The 14,542-nt window shown below is 39.2% G+C and overlaps 1 pseudogene; it reads right to left on the bottom strand.

Moving 5' to 3' along the window:
* Positions 1-9,293: 9,293 nt before the first annotated feature.
* Positions 9,294-10,271, bottom strand: LOC101622007 (annotated as a pseudogene).
* Between the last annotated feature and the right edge of the window lie 4,271 nt (positions 10,272-14,542).

Here is a 14,542-nt window from a genome sequence, read left to right on the forward strand (position 1 = left end):
GTCTGAGCTTTGGTACTTAATGTGTCCTCAGTTATTCCCCCCTTTATTCCCTGATTTATAAATTAAATGGTGGCATTCTCGAAATCGTCTATAGTATGGAAAGGGGGATGCACTTCCATTTTACAGTGGAAAATTTGACATTCCTCAGTTAGGTAACCAAATTTCATATCAACGGTACAAGCCACAATGACCATCTGTGCCCTGATACAATATGACTAGAAGGTCACTTCCTTCCTCAAACCCATAGCCCTAGTTTAATCATGAGAAAACATTCTCTAAAGTATATGACTGGATCTGTTAAAACTTGTCAAAATCATGAAAAATAAAACAAATATTCATAAAATTGACTGAACCCTCAGGCATATAAGGAGACACACTGATTAAATATAATGAAGTACCTTGGATGGGATTTAGCCACACCTACATCTCCAATATCGGGAATTAGAGTTCAGAGAAAAGTCTGTGGTCCACATAACACCCCAACCCTTGTGCCTCAGGCGATGCAGACTGCCACACTGGAGCGTCTTTCATCTTCAATCTTTGAGATCTAGAGCAACAAAGTTCATTCTTCCCAATCCTCATCTCCAATCTTACCCTGGCTTGCTGTTTATTGCATTCAGCAATTTTTACTTGTCAGTACAAAGTTTAGAATATATCCTAATCTCTTCAAAGACAAATTCTCCTTTCTTAAAAGCTGGTTTTTACTTGGCGAAAAGGACAGAAAGATCTTTATTCCAACATCTTTAACCTGAAAGTCTAACATTATTTTAATTTCAAAGAAGAGAAAGCATGACAAGGAAAAGCTGCTGGCACCACTCAGCACTCCTTCCCACTGTCTTATGTTAGCTTGATCTTTTTAAGACCAAGTATCTTGCAATGGTATATTAGTGGCAACTTTTTGAACTTTAAGTTATCGAATACCGGTATCCTACTCTATTTTAGAATAGTAACAAACATTAAACCGAAAGATAAAATCCATCTGTTTGCTGTAAAGGTGTGTCAAACTTCTAGTTAGCAGGGGAATATGAAAAATTTTCATATTTAAGTGTTTGCTTTATCAGAAATAGTAATTTCACATTAAATTGTTAGTATAGCTACTAAATACCTAGTAGTAGTCTTCCTCATATACCCACTAAATCACTTTGGAGGTATTGAACCTTAGGTGCCAGTTGAATATGATACTTTCAATTTTTTGATAAACATAGCACATGATATTGCTAATGAGCTTAAATTTTCTCCCTGAAAATTAAACTATTCATTAAACTATTTCTTTTCATGTATTCACTTAGTATACATGAAAGGAGAATGCTCAGAAAAGCATGTGCTGTAAACACAATGCAGCAAGTTAGCTATGTACAATTATAGCATTTATCTGCTAAAGATAAATAAAAATGTAATCAAGAGTACAAGTATGAGACTCAAATGCCTTAACCTACTGTAAGAAAGATTTAACTAGAAGAGGTGAGATTTTTCCAAAGCTTTCTACCAATTTCCAAAACTTCTCTAGCCTTAAACAACTCAATATTTATGTTAACCTTTCTCTTTGCCTCTGTACAGCTAGCACTGAGGTCTGAGCAGCATTGGGTGCATGAACCTCTAGGGTGGGGGAGCATGTATAGGTGCAGACTGCATGGGACTGCGCTCTCCTTGGGGAGGGCATGTGGGTGACCATGCTCCTGTTCCCTGAACTCAGGCATTTGTGCCAGTACCCGGGAGCCTTCAGTCCGCAGAACAGCCACCACTAGTGCCATCTACTTGGTCTTTGCTCTCCTTTTCCTTCTGTAACAAGAGTGGTCCCCAGGGAAGGTGAAGGTGCCAGGTTCCCTCCCCCACCCAAAAGAGGGTGGTGCTGAGGAGGGAGGAAAAGAAGCTGGAGTGGAGACTGGGGGAGGAATGAGGCAGGAGGGAGAGAGCAAGAAGGAGACCTGGAAGAGGCACAAGGAGCAGGGAGACATGTGACAAAGCTGCCCTCGCTTCTTGATCCTGGGCTGGTTGGAATAAATGTGGGTAAGAGACCTGTGGGGAGGTTAACAATGGCAGCTTATATCTTGATTTTGATTTTGCTCTTTTTCTCCCAGACTTGTCTGGCTGGTTCTGACCTTTATCTGTGGGTACTCATTAAAAGGTGCTTTGGATTTGTGGCAGGTGTTTGGGTCTTGCTTTGGGCCAGTGCTGTTTGACTGGAATTTTATCCATGAGGGCATAGGTAACTTTGGGTGCTTGATTTGAAAACTATATTCTTTGTCTTGTCTGTATTACATACTAATTGTATTAAGGTTCCTTTTCATTAAAGATCTGTATGCTGTGTCTTAATGTGGCAGATGGCAGAACTTACATAGAGTAGGCAGGTTTGGGGATAATGGGGTGCCCCTTTCCCTGCCCCGCACTTCCCACTTCAGTGGGAATGTTATTTTAATAGTGTTTATTTTTAATATTTCCATTTCATCTATGCTAAGTGGAATATGTAATCAAATAATCAAAAGAAGAAAGGGGCCACACCATGTGACTCTAGTTCAAGTCCAAGTCACTCTTACAGGGGAAATGCTCAACTGTGTGTCTTCCTCCAGCTTCAGGGGAGCAGGATAATAATGCTGACCTCAGAGAAAATATCTTAATTTTTAAGCTTCCTTATTTTAACATTTTGTCTTCTTTTAAATCCAAATTTTAATATTTTCTTATTTTCGCTGCTATTGTAATAATTTATTCTATCCTTTTAAGTGTGGATGCTTTTAGCTGTTCTCATTCATGTTTTAAAATCTGTCATTGTAAGTTAACTTTTATTCTTTCATGGTTGTATTTTTTTAGCTTCTAAGCCTTCAGTATTTTTCCTTTTATATTTTGCCTTCCTCCTTAAGGAACACTTTTAATTTCCAAATTTGTGGGGCTAACATTTTTTTGTTTCAACTATATTTTGCTTAATCATTTATAGCTCGAGCTTAAAATATCTTTTACTTTTCATTCCTGTCCTTCACATTGCAATGCCAATTTCAGGTCTTTCCACCTTTACCTTTGTAAATTTGTCACTGCCAAATGTCCTCAGTATCTGGTTATTAGTCTCTTGACTTCCTTCATTACTTCACACAAGCTCAGTAAGTCAGGAAACTAACACACAGAAGTGGGAGTGATTAGTACTTCTTTTCTCTCAGCCACCTCCCAACCCCCAGCTGTCCCTCAGGCTGCTGTTAATGGAGCCCATGTTCCCTTCAATGTCATTAAAAAAAAATAAGTAACACTATGGGTCATTTGGGATACCCACAGGCTAAATACTTTCCTAGTACCATACAAATTTTAAAGAAATGATATGGTTAGATTGCTAGAATAATGCTTTTTATTTTTTTAAAAAAGTGCTTCTTTATTATCATAAAGGTAATAAACACTCAAGATAAAACTGAAAATACAAGAATGTATTTAAAAATGCCAAAACTCTACAATCCCATTACCCAGAGGTTACTACCCTTATAATTCAAGCATATACTTCTTTTCAGATATTTTTGATGCATAGATACACATATTTTTCCTTTAAATTGGAATTCTATGCAGCAGTGTAGCCTGTATTTCTCAACTTTTCTATATATGATTATTTTCCTTTCCCTAAAAATGTTCAAAAAAATTTTAATGACTCCTTATATGCCACCAGATAAGAACTTCATGTTCAAACATGCTGTGAAATGCCTTTGTTACATTCTCCTCTGGAATAATCCTACTGCTTTAGGGGAAGTTAAGTCTTTACTTGCCCCATGTAGAATAGAGGTGATATAACTACATGCATTCTGTAGAGCAATATTACATATGGCCTCACTCTGATGTTAGAAATTAGATGGCAGTGGTCTCTGGCCTAATAATCATCAATGGCCTCAGGAACCAGCAGGTCACATAAATAACATGACCTGGTCTTGGCATGGTGGCATCCACAGGGAGTCATAAGAATTGTGCCAAACCAGAAACACAGGATCCTTTACAGGAGGCATCTCTGCCCAGCTCGACTCTTGCTACGATACCTAAAATCAGGCCTTTGCTTTTTTCAAGAGTAGAAAATTGAAAAACAGAATTTTGATTTTTTAATGCTTTATCTGATTGTGAAGAGTTGGCAACTAATGGAAAATTTGAAAAACACTAAACAAGTAAGCCTGCATACAAGTGAACTGAGAAGTAGGTTCAGGATATGGGTCACACGTCTCTCAACACTAGGTGGGTTCTCATGGAAAGAGACAAATTAACAATTAGAAAAATGGATATTTTTTTTTAAAGATTTATTTATTTATTCATACAGAACTGGGGTACAGGCCAGAGATGCGGAGGGTGAGAGGCTTCACCAGAGACAGAGTGGAGAGCAGAACAGGCAGATAGACGAAGTACACTGCTGAGGGGAGCAGCGGGCAGGTCAGGAGAGGTCTGCCACGCCATGTGGATCTCCTCCAGGGCAGGCGGGGATCGAACTCATGCGGAAGTAGCTTTTGATTCTTAGTACAGTGCTTTAACCCACTGCGCCACCAGGGAGGGCCAAAATGGATATATTTTTGAATCATAAAATATGGAGGTAGTTCATTGCATGCTGATAATCAGTCTTATTTGACCATCTGTTTTAACTAGCTACATACAAAGGGTAGTTTCCAGTTTTGAACAGACCCAGCAAAACATTCATGCACAGATATTCATGTGGGAAGTCCATGTGCATTGTGAATGTCTCCTGCCATGGAGAAAAGGTTTATATTAAGGGCAGAGTGAGTGGGTATTCTATTATCAGTGCAGTGGCTTCTGACACAGGTGAGGAGCAAGAGACAGACAACTTCAGAGAGGTCTGAATTTGTGTAAAGATTTAACTGTATAACTCCTTGGAAAAAGAGTTTGAAAGGAAGCACTTCAGAGCCACCACAAGGTATAGACAAGGTACTATAAACTAAACTTCACACTTTCACATACCTCTTTCAGCCTTGTTCTGCTGAAGTTTTCAGGACAATGTCAAAATTCCAGTACTTGAGTAAAAGAAGCACTCAGAGACTAAATAAGACAAAGTTGTGGAAAAAACAGTGGCTTACAAATTTGATAGTCAGTTCCAGGAACATGACAAATTGAAACTTCATTGGGATAGGGAGTGAGAATTTATTCATCCAAGTTTTTATCAAGTACTTATTATATGCTTCTTTACTAGGCAAGGGAGTTCCACTGAACATTATGGACATTAGAGATTTCTTATACAGGTAAGGTTAACAGATATGTAAACAGGTCATTTTAATCTAGTATAAAAATGCTACAGTAGGGGAAGTATGTGATGGTAGATAAGTAGCCTAAACTGGAATGTCTTGGAAGGAAAAGCAGAAGGACCTACAGTTAGTTGAGCTTTTGGTTGGCAGGATTAAGAAACTTCCATACAAAGGGATGTACACATGAAAATACTCAGACAGCAAAGAGATACCTTAGGAGAACTTTAATATGGCTGGAGAATTAAATTCAAGGATTAAGCAAGCAGAAATAAGATATCTAAGAAGAGCAAACTTAGTTGTACCCCTGAAAGGATCTCAGTAGTAGTTACGGATTTAACTGATGGTTAACACAGTAATTTTTTTTTTAAAGATTTATTTATTTGTGCGTACAGAACTGGGGTACAGGCCAGAGGCTCAGGGGCGGTGAGAGGCTTCACCAGAGACAGAGTGGGGAACAGAATAGGCAGATCGACGAAGTACATCTGAGGGGAGCAGCGGGCGGGTCAGGAGAGGTCTGCTACACCATGTGGTCACCTCCGGGGCAGGCGGGAATCGAACTCATGTGGAAGTGGCTTTGGATTCTTAGTGCTGTGCTTTAACCCGCTGCACCACCAGGGAGGGCCCAACACAGTAATTTTTTTACTAGTGAATTAAAGAGGGTGCAGGGAATAGGCTTTATCCTCAGAAAAGGGGAAGGGTTAGAACTTGTCAGAGTACCAGCCCTCCCTGGTGGCGCAAAGGATTAGGACACAGCACTGCAAGCTGGCCGCAGCCGCTTAGTGCCAGTTCGATCCTCAACCCCAGAGATGACCCACATGGCATGGCAGACCTCTCCTGACCCACCTGCTGTTCCCCTCAGCAGTGTACTTTGTCAATCTGGCTGTTCTGCTCCCCATTCTGTCTCTGGTAAGTTCTCTCACTGTCCCTGCATCTTTGACCTGCACCCCACTTCTGTATGCATAAATAAATAAATCTTTAAAAAAAAAAAACTTGTCAGAGTACCAAGGGCTAGCCAAGTGAGCTTGGTGGAGAATGGTGAAGAAGGATCAACACAAAAGCTTTCTGGCGCAAAGAACTATCTAAGGCTCATGGTAGGACAGTTGTATAGCAACGTGATTACCTCCCAGCCCCACTAAGTGTGGACATGACTGAATAATTAGGATTGGTTCATGGCTGGTGCTGACTAGGGCTGGAGCTGACTAGGGGTGACAGAGCCTGAATTGAAAGACATTAGTTAGTTATTCTTCCTTTGGGAAGAGAGCGGAATTAACAAGTGAGTTGCTAACCTAGAAATGTTCTTCCTCACTGAGGCTTCAATGGAACTTGTTTTCAAAACATTTATAATAAATGTTAAACAGTTCCATGTTCTGGAAGAAGACCTCTTTGAAATTAGTTACATTTTAAGAAAACCCATATAATAAGTGATATTTCAGAAATTCTATTATGGAAAAATATTAGTTCAGCTGAGACATTATTGGGAATAAAATCTCCATTTGGCAATAACACTTAAATAAACAAACAACAAAGGCGCATACAAAACCAATGCACAATTTCAGGCCTCACTTCATGATGAAAGAGGAGATTTTTCAATGCTTCTATTACACATTCATTAATTAGAAACACATTAGGAGCTGAGAATTGAAACGAGCTCATACTAGACAGATGGTGTAAGCCCAATAGCATGAACTCATGCTACAAAAATAAAAAATGTGTCTCTGTAAACATCCATTAAGCATTAATCTCAAATTCTACAAACTAGTAATACAATGTGGAACATTTTTATGCAAGCCAAGTAAAACAATGAAATCAGGATTCACCTCTAAACAAAAATGAAAAAGTGAACTGTGTGTCAGAGGCCATTCTGTTTTGTACACATCTGCTCAAGCAGCATTTTTCAAACAGTTATCTGTGAATGCACAATTGATGTCATCTTAATCTCACTCTTAATGAATATCATAGAAATATTTAATATTTGTGAAACATCTCATCTTAATGCATTCTTATAGTGACTTCATGAAACAAGTATCATTTTAAGCTTGAAATAGACAACTGTACAAAGTGATGGAATTAGAATTCATGTCTAGGTGTCATAACTAAATGAATCTAAACACAATATTGCTTTCCAACTACACATTGATGTATCCTTTACACCAACTAGTGTTTGTATGTTTACACCAGTTTGTGGTACATCATTTAATGAGATGGAGTTTTTGTCTCCATTCTTTCAAACTGAAACATTAAAGCAAAACAAAAAACTCTCTCCTTGTAGCTATACAATCATGTGCTCTTTAAATCTCTCAAACAGACCAGGTGTGCTAAATGCCGACTATGTTCCTAGCAAATGCAGGGACCAACAGACAGTACATCTGCCCCACACTCACTCTGTAATAACCCTGAGACCAAATATTTATATACCCCCCACATGATGTGCCTACAAAAGGCTGGCATTCAGTAACAAGGAATTAATTCATGTAATGCAATGGCTTTTCCCTCTCCACAGGTAGATGCTGGGGAATCTAGGTTGAGTCAGAATATGAGGCTTAAACTTGCCTAAGTATTTGAAAGCAAGGAGAGCAGAAGCATAGTTGGAGCTATGAAACAAGGGTAGGGTAAGCAGAATATTTGATTGGGTCATGCTGTCCAGCTAAAAAGGATGTGGAGGACAAACTAGATGTTTGAGTGAAAATGATGGCACGATATAAGGGCAAAGTTGAAAGAATGGTAAGAAGCAGATGAATACCCTATTATAGTTAAAGACCCCAACACCCCAGTAGAAAATAGTAATACAATGTGTAACATGGTTGAACTCAGACACGGTTGAACTCAGTAACATCATTGACCAACTAGATCTGACACCTATAGAATGCTTTGTCCAACAGCAGAATACACCTTCTCAAGCTAATGTGGCATGGCATACTCACTAGCAGAACCCACTCTGAGTCATAAAATACATCTCAAAAAATTAAAACACAGAAATCATAAGGCATCCTCTTAGATCACAGTGGAATTAAACTAGAAATCAGTAAGAAAAAAATAGCTGGAAAACCCCAAGAAAGTTCCAAATAGCTCCAAGAAAATGGAGCCTAAGCAACACATGTCTAAATCATACATATATCAAAGAACTATCAAGAGAAACATTTTGCTAGATTTATACTCTACATGGCTAGTATATAATAAGGTAAATTTCACTTGCTAATATTTTGATGAGGATTCTGCACTAACATTCATAAGAGAGATCAGCCTGGAGGCTTGTGATGTCATCATCTGGTTTCAGTATTATGGTAAACCTTTCCTAGGAAGAATCCCTTATTTCTATCATCTAGAAGATGTTGTAGATAACTGCTCTAATCTCTTCTTTAAATATTAGTAGAAATCTTTAGTGAACTCTCTGGGACCTATTGTTTTGGGGGGAGATTATTAATTATTGACTCAATTGTTAACAGTTTCAGGCCTACCTAGGTTTTTTGAGTGTTTTGGCACATTTTGTCTCCAAAGAATTGGTCTATTTCCACCTAGATTTTCTATCCTCCTTTTTCTTTTTTTTAATGACACATTCTTCAGGATCACGCTCATACTATCACATCTAGCAATCAACAGCATGGGTGAAAAGTCTACATTAAAACCCTTTCTTGAACTGCTTTTTTTCTTTCTACAGAACAGAAACTAAAATAACCTGTTTAACAATCAATCACAAGTATAGTCAAGTCTTTTGCCCATAATTGAGTACTGTGTAAAACATGGCTTCTTTGTGGCAGCTATGCCCTGCCATCCCTGTTCACAAATCTGTTGTATTCTGTTGCTTACCTGTCACTTCTCTGGCTCTCCTCTCCTACTAATCTTGGTTTCCTAGCTGTTAATTAATATCTTCTGCCATGGTCATATGTGTTGGAACTACCACAGCCACCTTGGTTTCATGGTTTGGCAAAATATTGGTCTCCATTGGAGACCAAGGCTTCTGTCCCAAAATTTCCTTTCTTTATGGGTCCAAACTTTGAAGATTGATTGTTTTAATTGCTAAAAATCATTATAGCTTCTTCCACCTTCAAAATTTCTTCCATCATTACCAAAACCATTGTAGTCACCACATTTGAATTATACTAAATGCAGTGCCATCATATCCACCACCTGCCAAAGCCACTGAAACTTTGTTTTACAACCAAAGTTGTCATTCCCACCAAACCCAGCTCCACAACAATCAAGATTTCCAGAAGCAATTCGACTTCTCTGGCTAGATGAATCTCTGGCCATCTCTGGTTTATATAGAGCTTTCCTTATTTCACAGATGTGACCGTTCACAAAGAGGTATTTCTGAATGACAGTTTTGTCTACTGAATCATGGTCATGGAAGATTCTAAAAGCTTAGCCTCTTTTCTTGCCACTGCCTTGACCAGTCATGATTTCAATCATTTCAATTTCCTCATCTCTTTGGAGACTGTTCGTCAGTGTCTTCTTTAAACAAAAATCTTTTTAACAGTTGAGTGGGCACCAGGTTTTTTTGAGACTTTTCTCTTAACATGGTCTTCTTTGATTCCACAACTCTTTCACCCCCTTGGGTAGCCTTGCATTCCTGGCAGCATCCATTTACTCCACTGTTGCATAAGCCACAGGTCCAAAGCCTCTGGAGCACTTGGTGTTTGGATCTGCCACTACCACACAGTCTGTAAGCATTCCTTATTGCTACAAATGGCTTCTAAGACTCTCATCAGTAAAGGTGGGAAGGAGCTAGACTCCTAAATTATATTGCATGGGGAAAGACTCTATGTCAAAAAGAGCTATATGGAACAAGTGAAATATCAAGGATATGAAAGTATTCAGTCCTACAAACAGCATTCTTATGGAGGGCTAAACCCGTAAGCAGGCAGAGTGCAGAGACAAGTAAACCAGTCTAAGTCTGCCAGGAAATGCCTGAAATGCCCTGGTTGCAAGGAGGCTATTATAAGAAAGAGCCAACTAGGTTTGATTAATGATTACTTATGAAGAAGTTGGTACCAAGACCTGATCAACAGTGACATCAGGATTACCTATTGGTGTCACAGGAAAAATAGAAGGGGTTGGACGTCCCTCAGACATAGGATATGATAGGAGAAATCAGGGAGTCTTACATGGAGAGGAGTGAGGTTAGTATTTTTGTTTGTTTGCTTGTTTAGTCTCCCAGTGGAAACTTTCAGTAAATCATTTTAAATGTGCTGCAGAGACATAGAACAAAGAACAAGGGCAGAGATAGAGAGGTAGAAGCCTTCTGCTTCAAGCTGATGGATATGTGAGGACACAACACCAATGACATCTGGAGGCTAAGAGCAGAGAGTAAAGTAGAGGACTGGAACGAGTGCCTCTATGGCTGACACCCCTGAAGTCCTTGGTCCCCTAGATGGCTGGTGGGCTGTAAAATGTTCTCTCCAACATCCATCACTTCAAGTGCTGCCTATTATTTTTTCACCCTCCAATTAAGCCTGGGGTCATTAATCAAACGAGACAAAAACTTCCAGAGATTTGTTCTTTTTCTGTACTAACCCATCTCTCTTCTCCAGGCCATTTTCCAAGGTCTTCATAGAAGAGTTTAACAAGCCTATTTGGAGCCTTTTCTAGCTGTCAGCTTCAGTAAATATCTGCCAAGGAAAGTCTTCAAGTGTGTGATGTCTAACAAGCTGGACACTTAAAGCCGTTATTGAAATAGAGCCTGGAGACATGACAGCCTGTGATAACTGTTCTGGAACAATTATAGGCAAATGTTTTAAGTTTTTTTCCAAGATTTTTTTTTCTTTTTAATTCTTGGACCACTGACCTCATTAGCACTGAGGCTTTCTCTGCTGTGTTTGCTCAATGCCCCCGCCTCCACTGTCAAAGCCAACAACAGTCCTATCCTGTGCTCCAGTTGTGTCTGAGGTTTTGTCAAAAACTTCAAAATCCTTTACATTTCAAGGTAATGAATTTCCATAATTTGACTACTCAGAGAAATTTGGCCTATTTGTTTTTTCACCAATTCATGTTCCCTATAACTCTGGTGATGTGTAGTCATTCTTTCAACTAACAAGCTTTGTGTGTGTGTGTGTGTGTGTGTGTATCTGTGTGTCTGTGTGGTAGGGTGGATATTGGCTTGGTTTCTTGGTTTCACTCTTCTTCCCTAAACAAGTGAACAAGCAAGACAACACATCCCCCGTTTCACTCCCCTGTGGCCAGGCTCACACCAACTACAAGCATGTAGAAGGATTGGATTCAAGCATTCCTTGCTCTCAAACATGATATCACATGGGGGACTCAGTTCAATATAAGTCCATAATTATGAACTTTGGAAACATTCTTCTCTATAAAAATAAACAGCAATTCCTATGTGCTGTCTATGATACCCCTATCACTTCCTGTAGCCCCAAAAGAGTCTAAGAAGCATTATATGAAATATGATAATTATTTTAAGTGACTCAGAGACCTTTTCCACTTCTCAGATATTGGCTCATTATCCAAGCACATTTAATAATTTCCTGTGTGTAGAACTGTGCTAGACATTTTACAAAGCTAATTAAACAGACATGGTACCTAACCTTTAGGCATTAATGATTTAAGGAAGACGATGTCAATCGAGACAAAGGAACTAATTCAGGCTATAAAGGAAATTGAACAAGTAACACACAGCAATGTAGAGGAATCACAAAAGTCAATGTGTTATTGGAATGTGTTATTGGGTCCCTACTAGCAGCAATGAAATAACCCAGACTTCCTGGGGATTCCAAAAGTGTATTAATATTGATTATGACTGTTACCATTTTGATTCTGTTACCTCATTGACAGGAACTTGCTAAGCTCCCTCCAAGAAAGCATATGCTTTCATCTTTCTCTTCTGAAAGATTTCCCCAGAAGTAGAGAAAAGCCTTTTAAGGCAGACACTGCCCCTCTCGTCACTCACCTCAGCTAAGTTCTGTGCATATTGACTTGATCACCATTACTGCTTTGATGATTCCTACTTGGGATCCATTCTGACTTCTCTAGACATACTTTCTATAATGATCTGTCCACCTACAAAGAACAAAGCGACTTCACTTCCAATGAAGTCCAGATAGGTAGTAGCTGGTCATGATGACTAAAGTCAGTGAAAGAAAAGGGCTGGAGTCCCCAGCCTCACCAGATCATAGCAGGAGTCCTAAGGTCCTTAGAGAACCAAGAATTGTATTTGGACAGAGTGGGTTTAAAAAATTGTTGCAAAGTAGGTTAGGAGAAAAGAATGCATTAAACCTGGAACCTAACGAAGTTTAAAATTCTTACCACTGCCTTTTAGGAAAACACAATTAGTTTTTCTATTAAGAGCAGACAGTCTGTTGCACAGGTGTTAGTTTCTTTAAGCCAGCAAATTGAGGATAGTCTGAAACCATTGCTGGGAAGTCACCCAGCAGGACCAGGTGAGCACTTGAGATCTTCCCTAGTACTAAACCATCAGGAGGTCTCTGCAGTCACTGGTCATCAATCTGCCCTGACTAGCACAAAGCAACCTATTGTAGTGTCTGCCTGGTCCCTTCAGATCCAGAGCTCTGCTGCTTCTGTGCCTGTGGGAAACCCCTTGTCCTTCTGAGTTATATCAGCTTCTCTGATACTGGCACAAGGCAGAATGCATGTCTGTGGTCTTCCTGGGATGTATCCCCTTGCTCCTCCAGATTCCGCTAACTCTCCATTAGCTTCATTTTTACAGCTTCTCAAAGGTCCAGTCTTCTCTTTGCTCTCAGTCCTTAACACAACCTGCTAATTTCTTTAGTAGATTTAGGCTTTTCAGAAACCCAGAAGGTTTATGTCTCATAGGGAAGTTTGGCTTTGGGCCTAGAAACAAAACCATTCGGAAATAACTCTGATTACTCACTTAAAATGGGTTAAGGGAAAAATATAGGGAGAAGAATTATGTTGCCATAAGAGGTAGAATGTGGATATAATGTGAACACAAAAGGCAGGGGTCTAAACTAAAAAAGGTTTAATAGAGACTTGATTTTAAAATGAGTCTCTAGGTATATTATAAAATTTACTCTACATTTGACCCTCAACAATATATTTTCTGGAAATAAGGTATAAAATCTGTATGAATTCTCTTCAATTCATAGATTGTACTTCAGGTCCTGAAATTTAGCAAAAAAGACATATTATATAATGTGACAGATTTTCTAGTGATGATAATAGCAGCAGTGACAATGACAATGAAAACACAGAATGGCATGACCAACTAAAATTTTCTGACTTCCAAGTATATATATTTTTAAGGTTTGCCTGGAGGAATTGTGCAGATCAAGTTAGTCTTTATTTTCCACTAGCCTTACTACCCATGCTTAATTGTAACATGCATGGAGACTGACATGGGTTTGAGTGATTGACTGAAATCAGATACATTGAACTTCCCAGGTCTAGTAATTAATTCCTTGTCAAATAGGAGGACATTGGTGCATTCAAGGGGAAAAGCCCAGGAGTAATTATACAGTGGCCAGGTTAGGGCTCAGTAAGTGACACTGACTTATTGGCCTTGAGCTTCTGACATTGTCTGCCATGAGCAATTTATAACAGAAATGATTCATCTACCCTTCTCATTCTAAGATCAAGTGTATGTCCTCTGCTTGAGGGAGTCTAACTTTCTTTGACAGGCTGATGGAGTCAAAATCTAATTAGCATGATGATAAATCACATTGGAAGCCATCACCTATTACCTAATTCTCAGATAACCCACTCCATGTTTTACTCTGTCATCTGGTGTCCGTTGCCTTTATAGAGGATCAGTACTTTCCTGAACTCAACTACAGAGTTTCCTGGGTGTGGGGTGGGGTTGGAATAACAAAAATAAAACCCATGTCTTTTGTAAAACAGAACATGAGGAAAAGGGGAAGGAGAGAGAAGATAAGTCCTGAGCCTCTTTAAGATACAACTCAGCTCATTTTCTGGTATAGCTGTGTGTGCTTTTTCACAACTCCATCTGGAGCTGAGTCACCAAGAGATTAACCATGCTGATAATCTTGCTAATCACCTATACTGACAGTATCTAGGGCTTGATCAAAAAGGCATTATTTCAAACGTCTGAGTAATGTGTGCTGATTCCTTGTCAGCAGCAGATAAGAAATTGAAATCCAGAAAGTGCTGCAAAAATTAAGAAATCCAAAAGTTTGTGTGGCTGAACCATGCATCCTTGTTCTACCATGTGCCAGCTGGCAGATTTGAGATCAATTAAACTCTCTAAGCCTCAGTTTTCTCATCTTTAAAATGTGGAATTAAATGACATAACCTATATTTAAAAAGCACTTTCCGGCCCTCCCTGGTGGCGCAGCGGGTTAAAGCACAGCACTAAGAAGCTAAAGCTGCTTCCGCATGTGTTCGATTCCCGCCTG

This window comes from Condylura cristata, unplaced genomic scaffold (genome assembly GCF_000260355.1).
Source record: "Condylura cristata isolate star-nosed mole 26May11 unplaced genomic scaffold, ConCri1.0 scaffold00001, whole genome shotgun sequence".
NCBI classification, from domain to species: domain Eukaryota; kingdom Metazoa; phylum Chordata; class Mammalia; order Eulipotyphla; family Talpidae; genus Condylura; species Condylura cristata.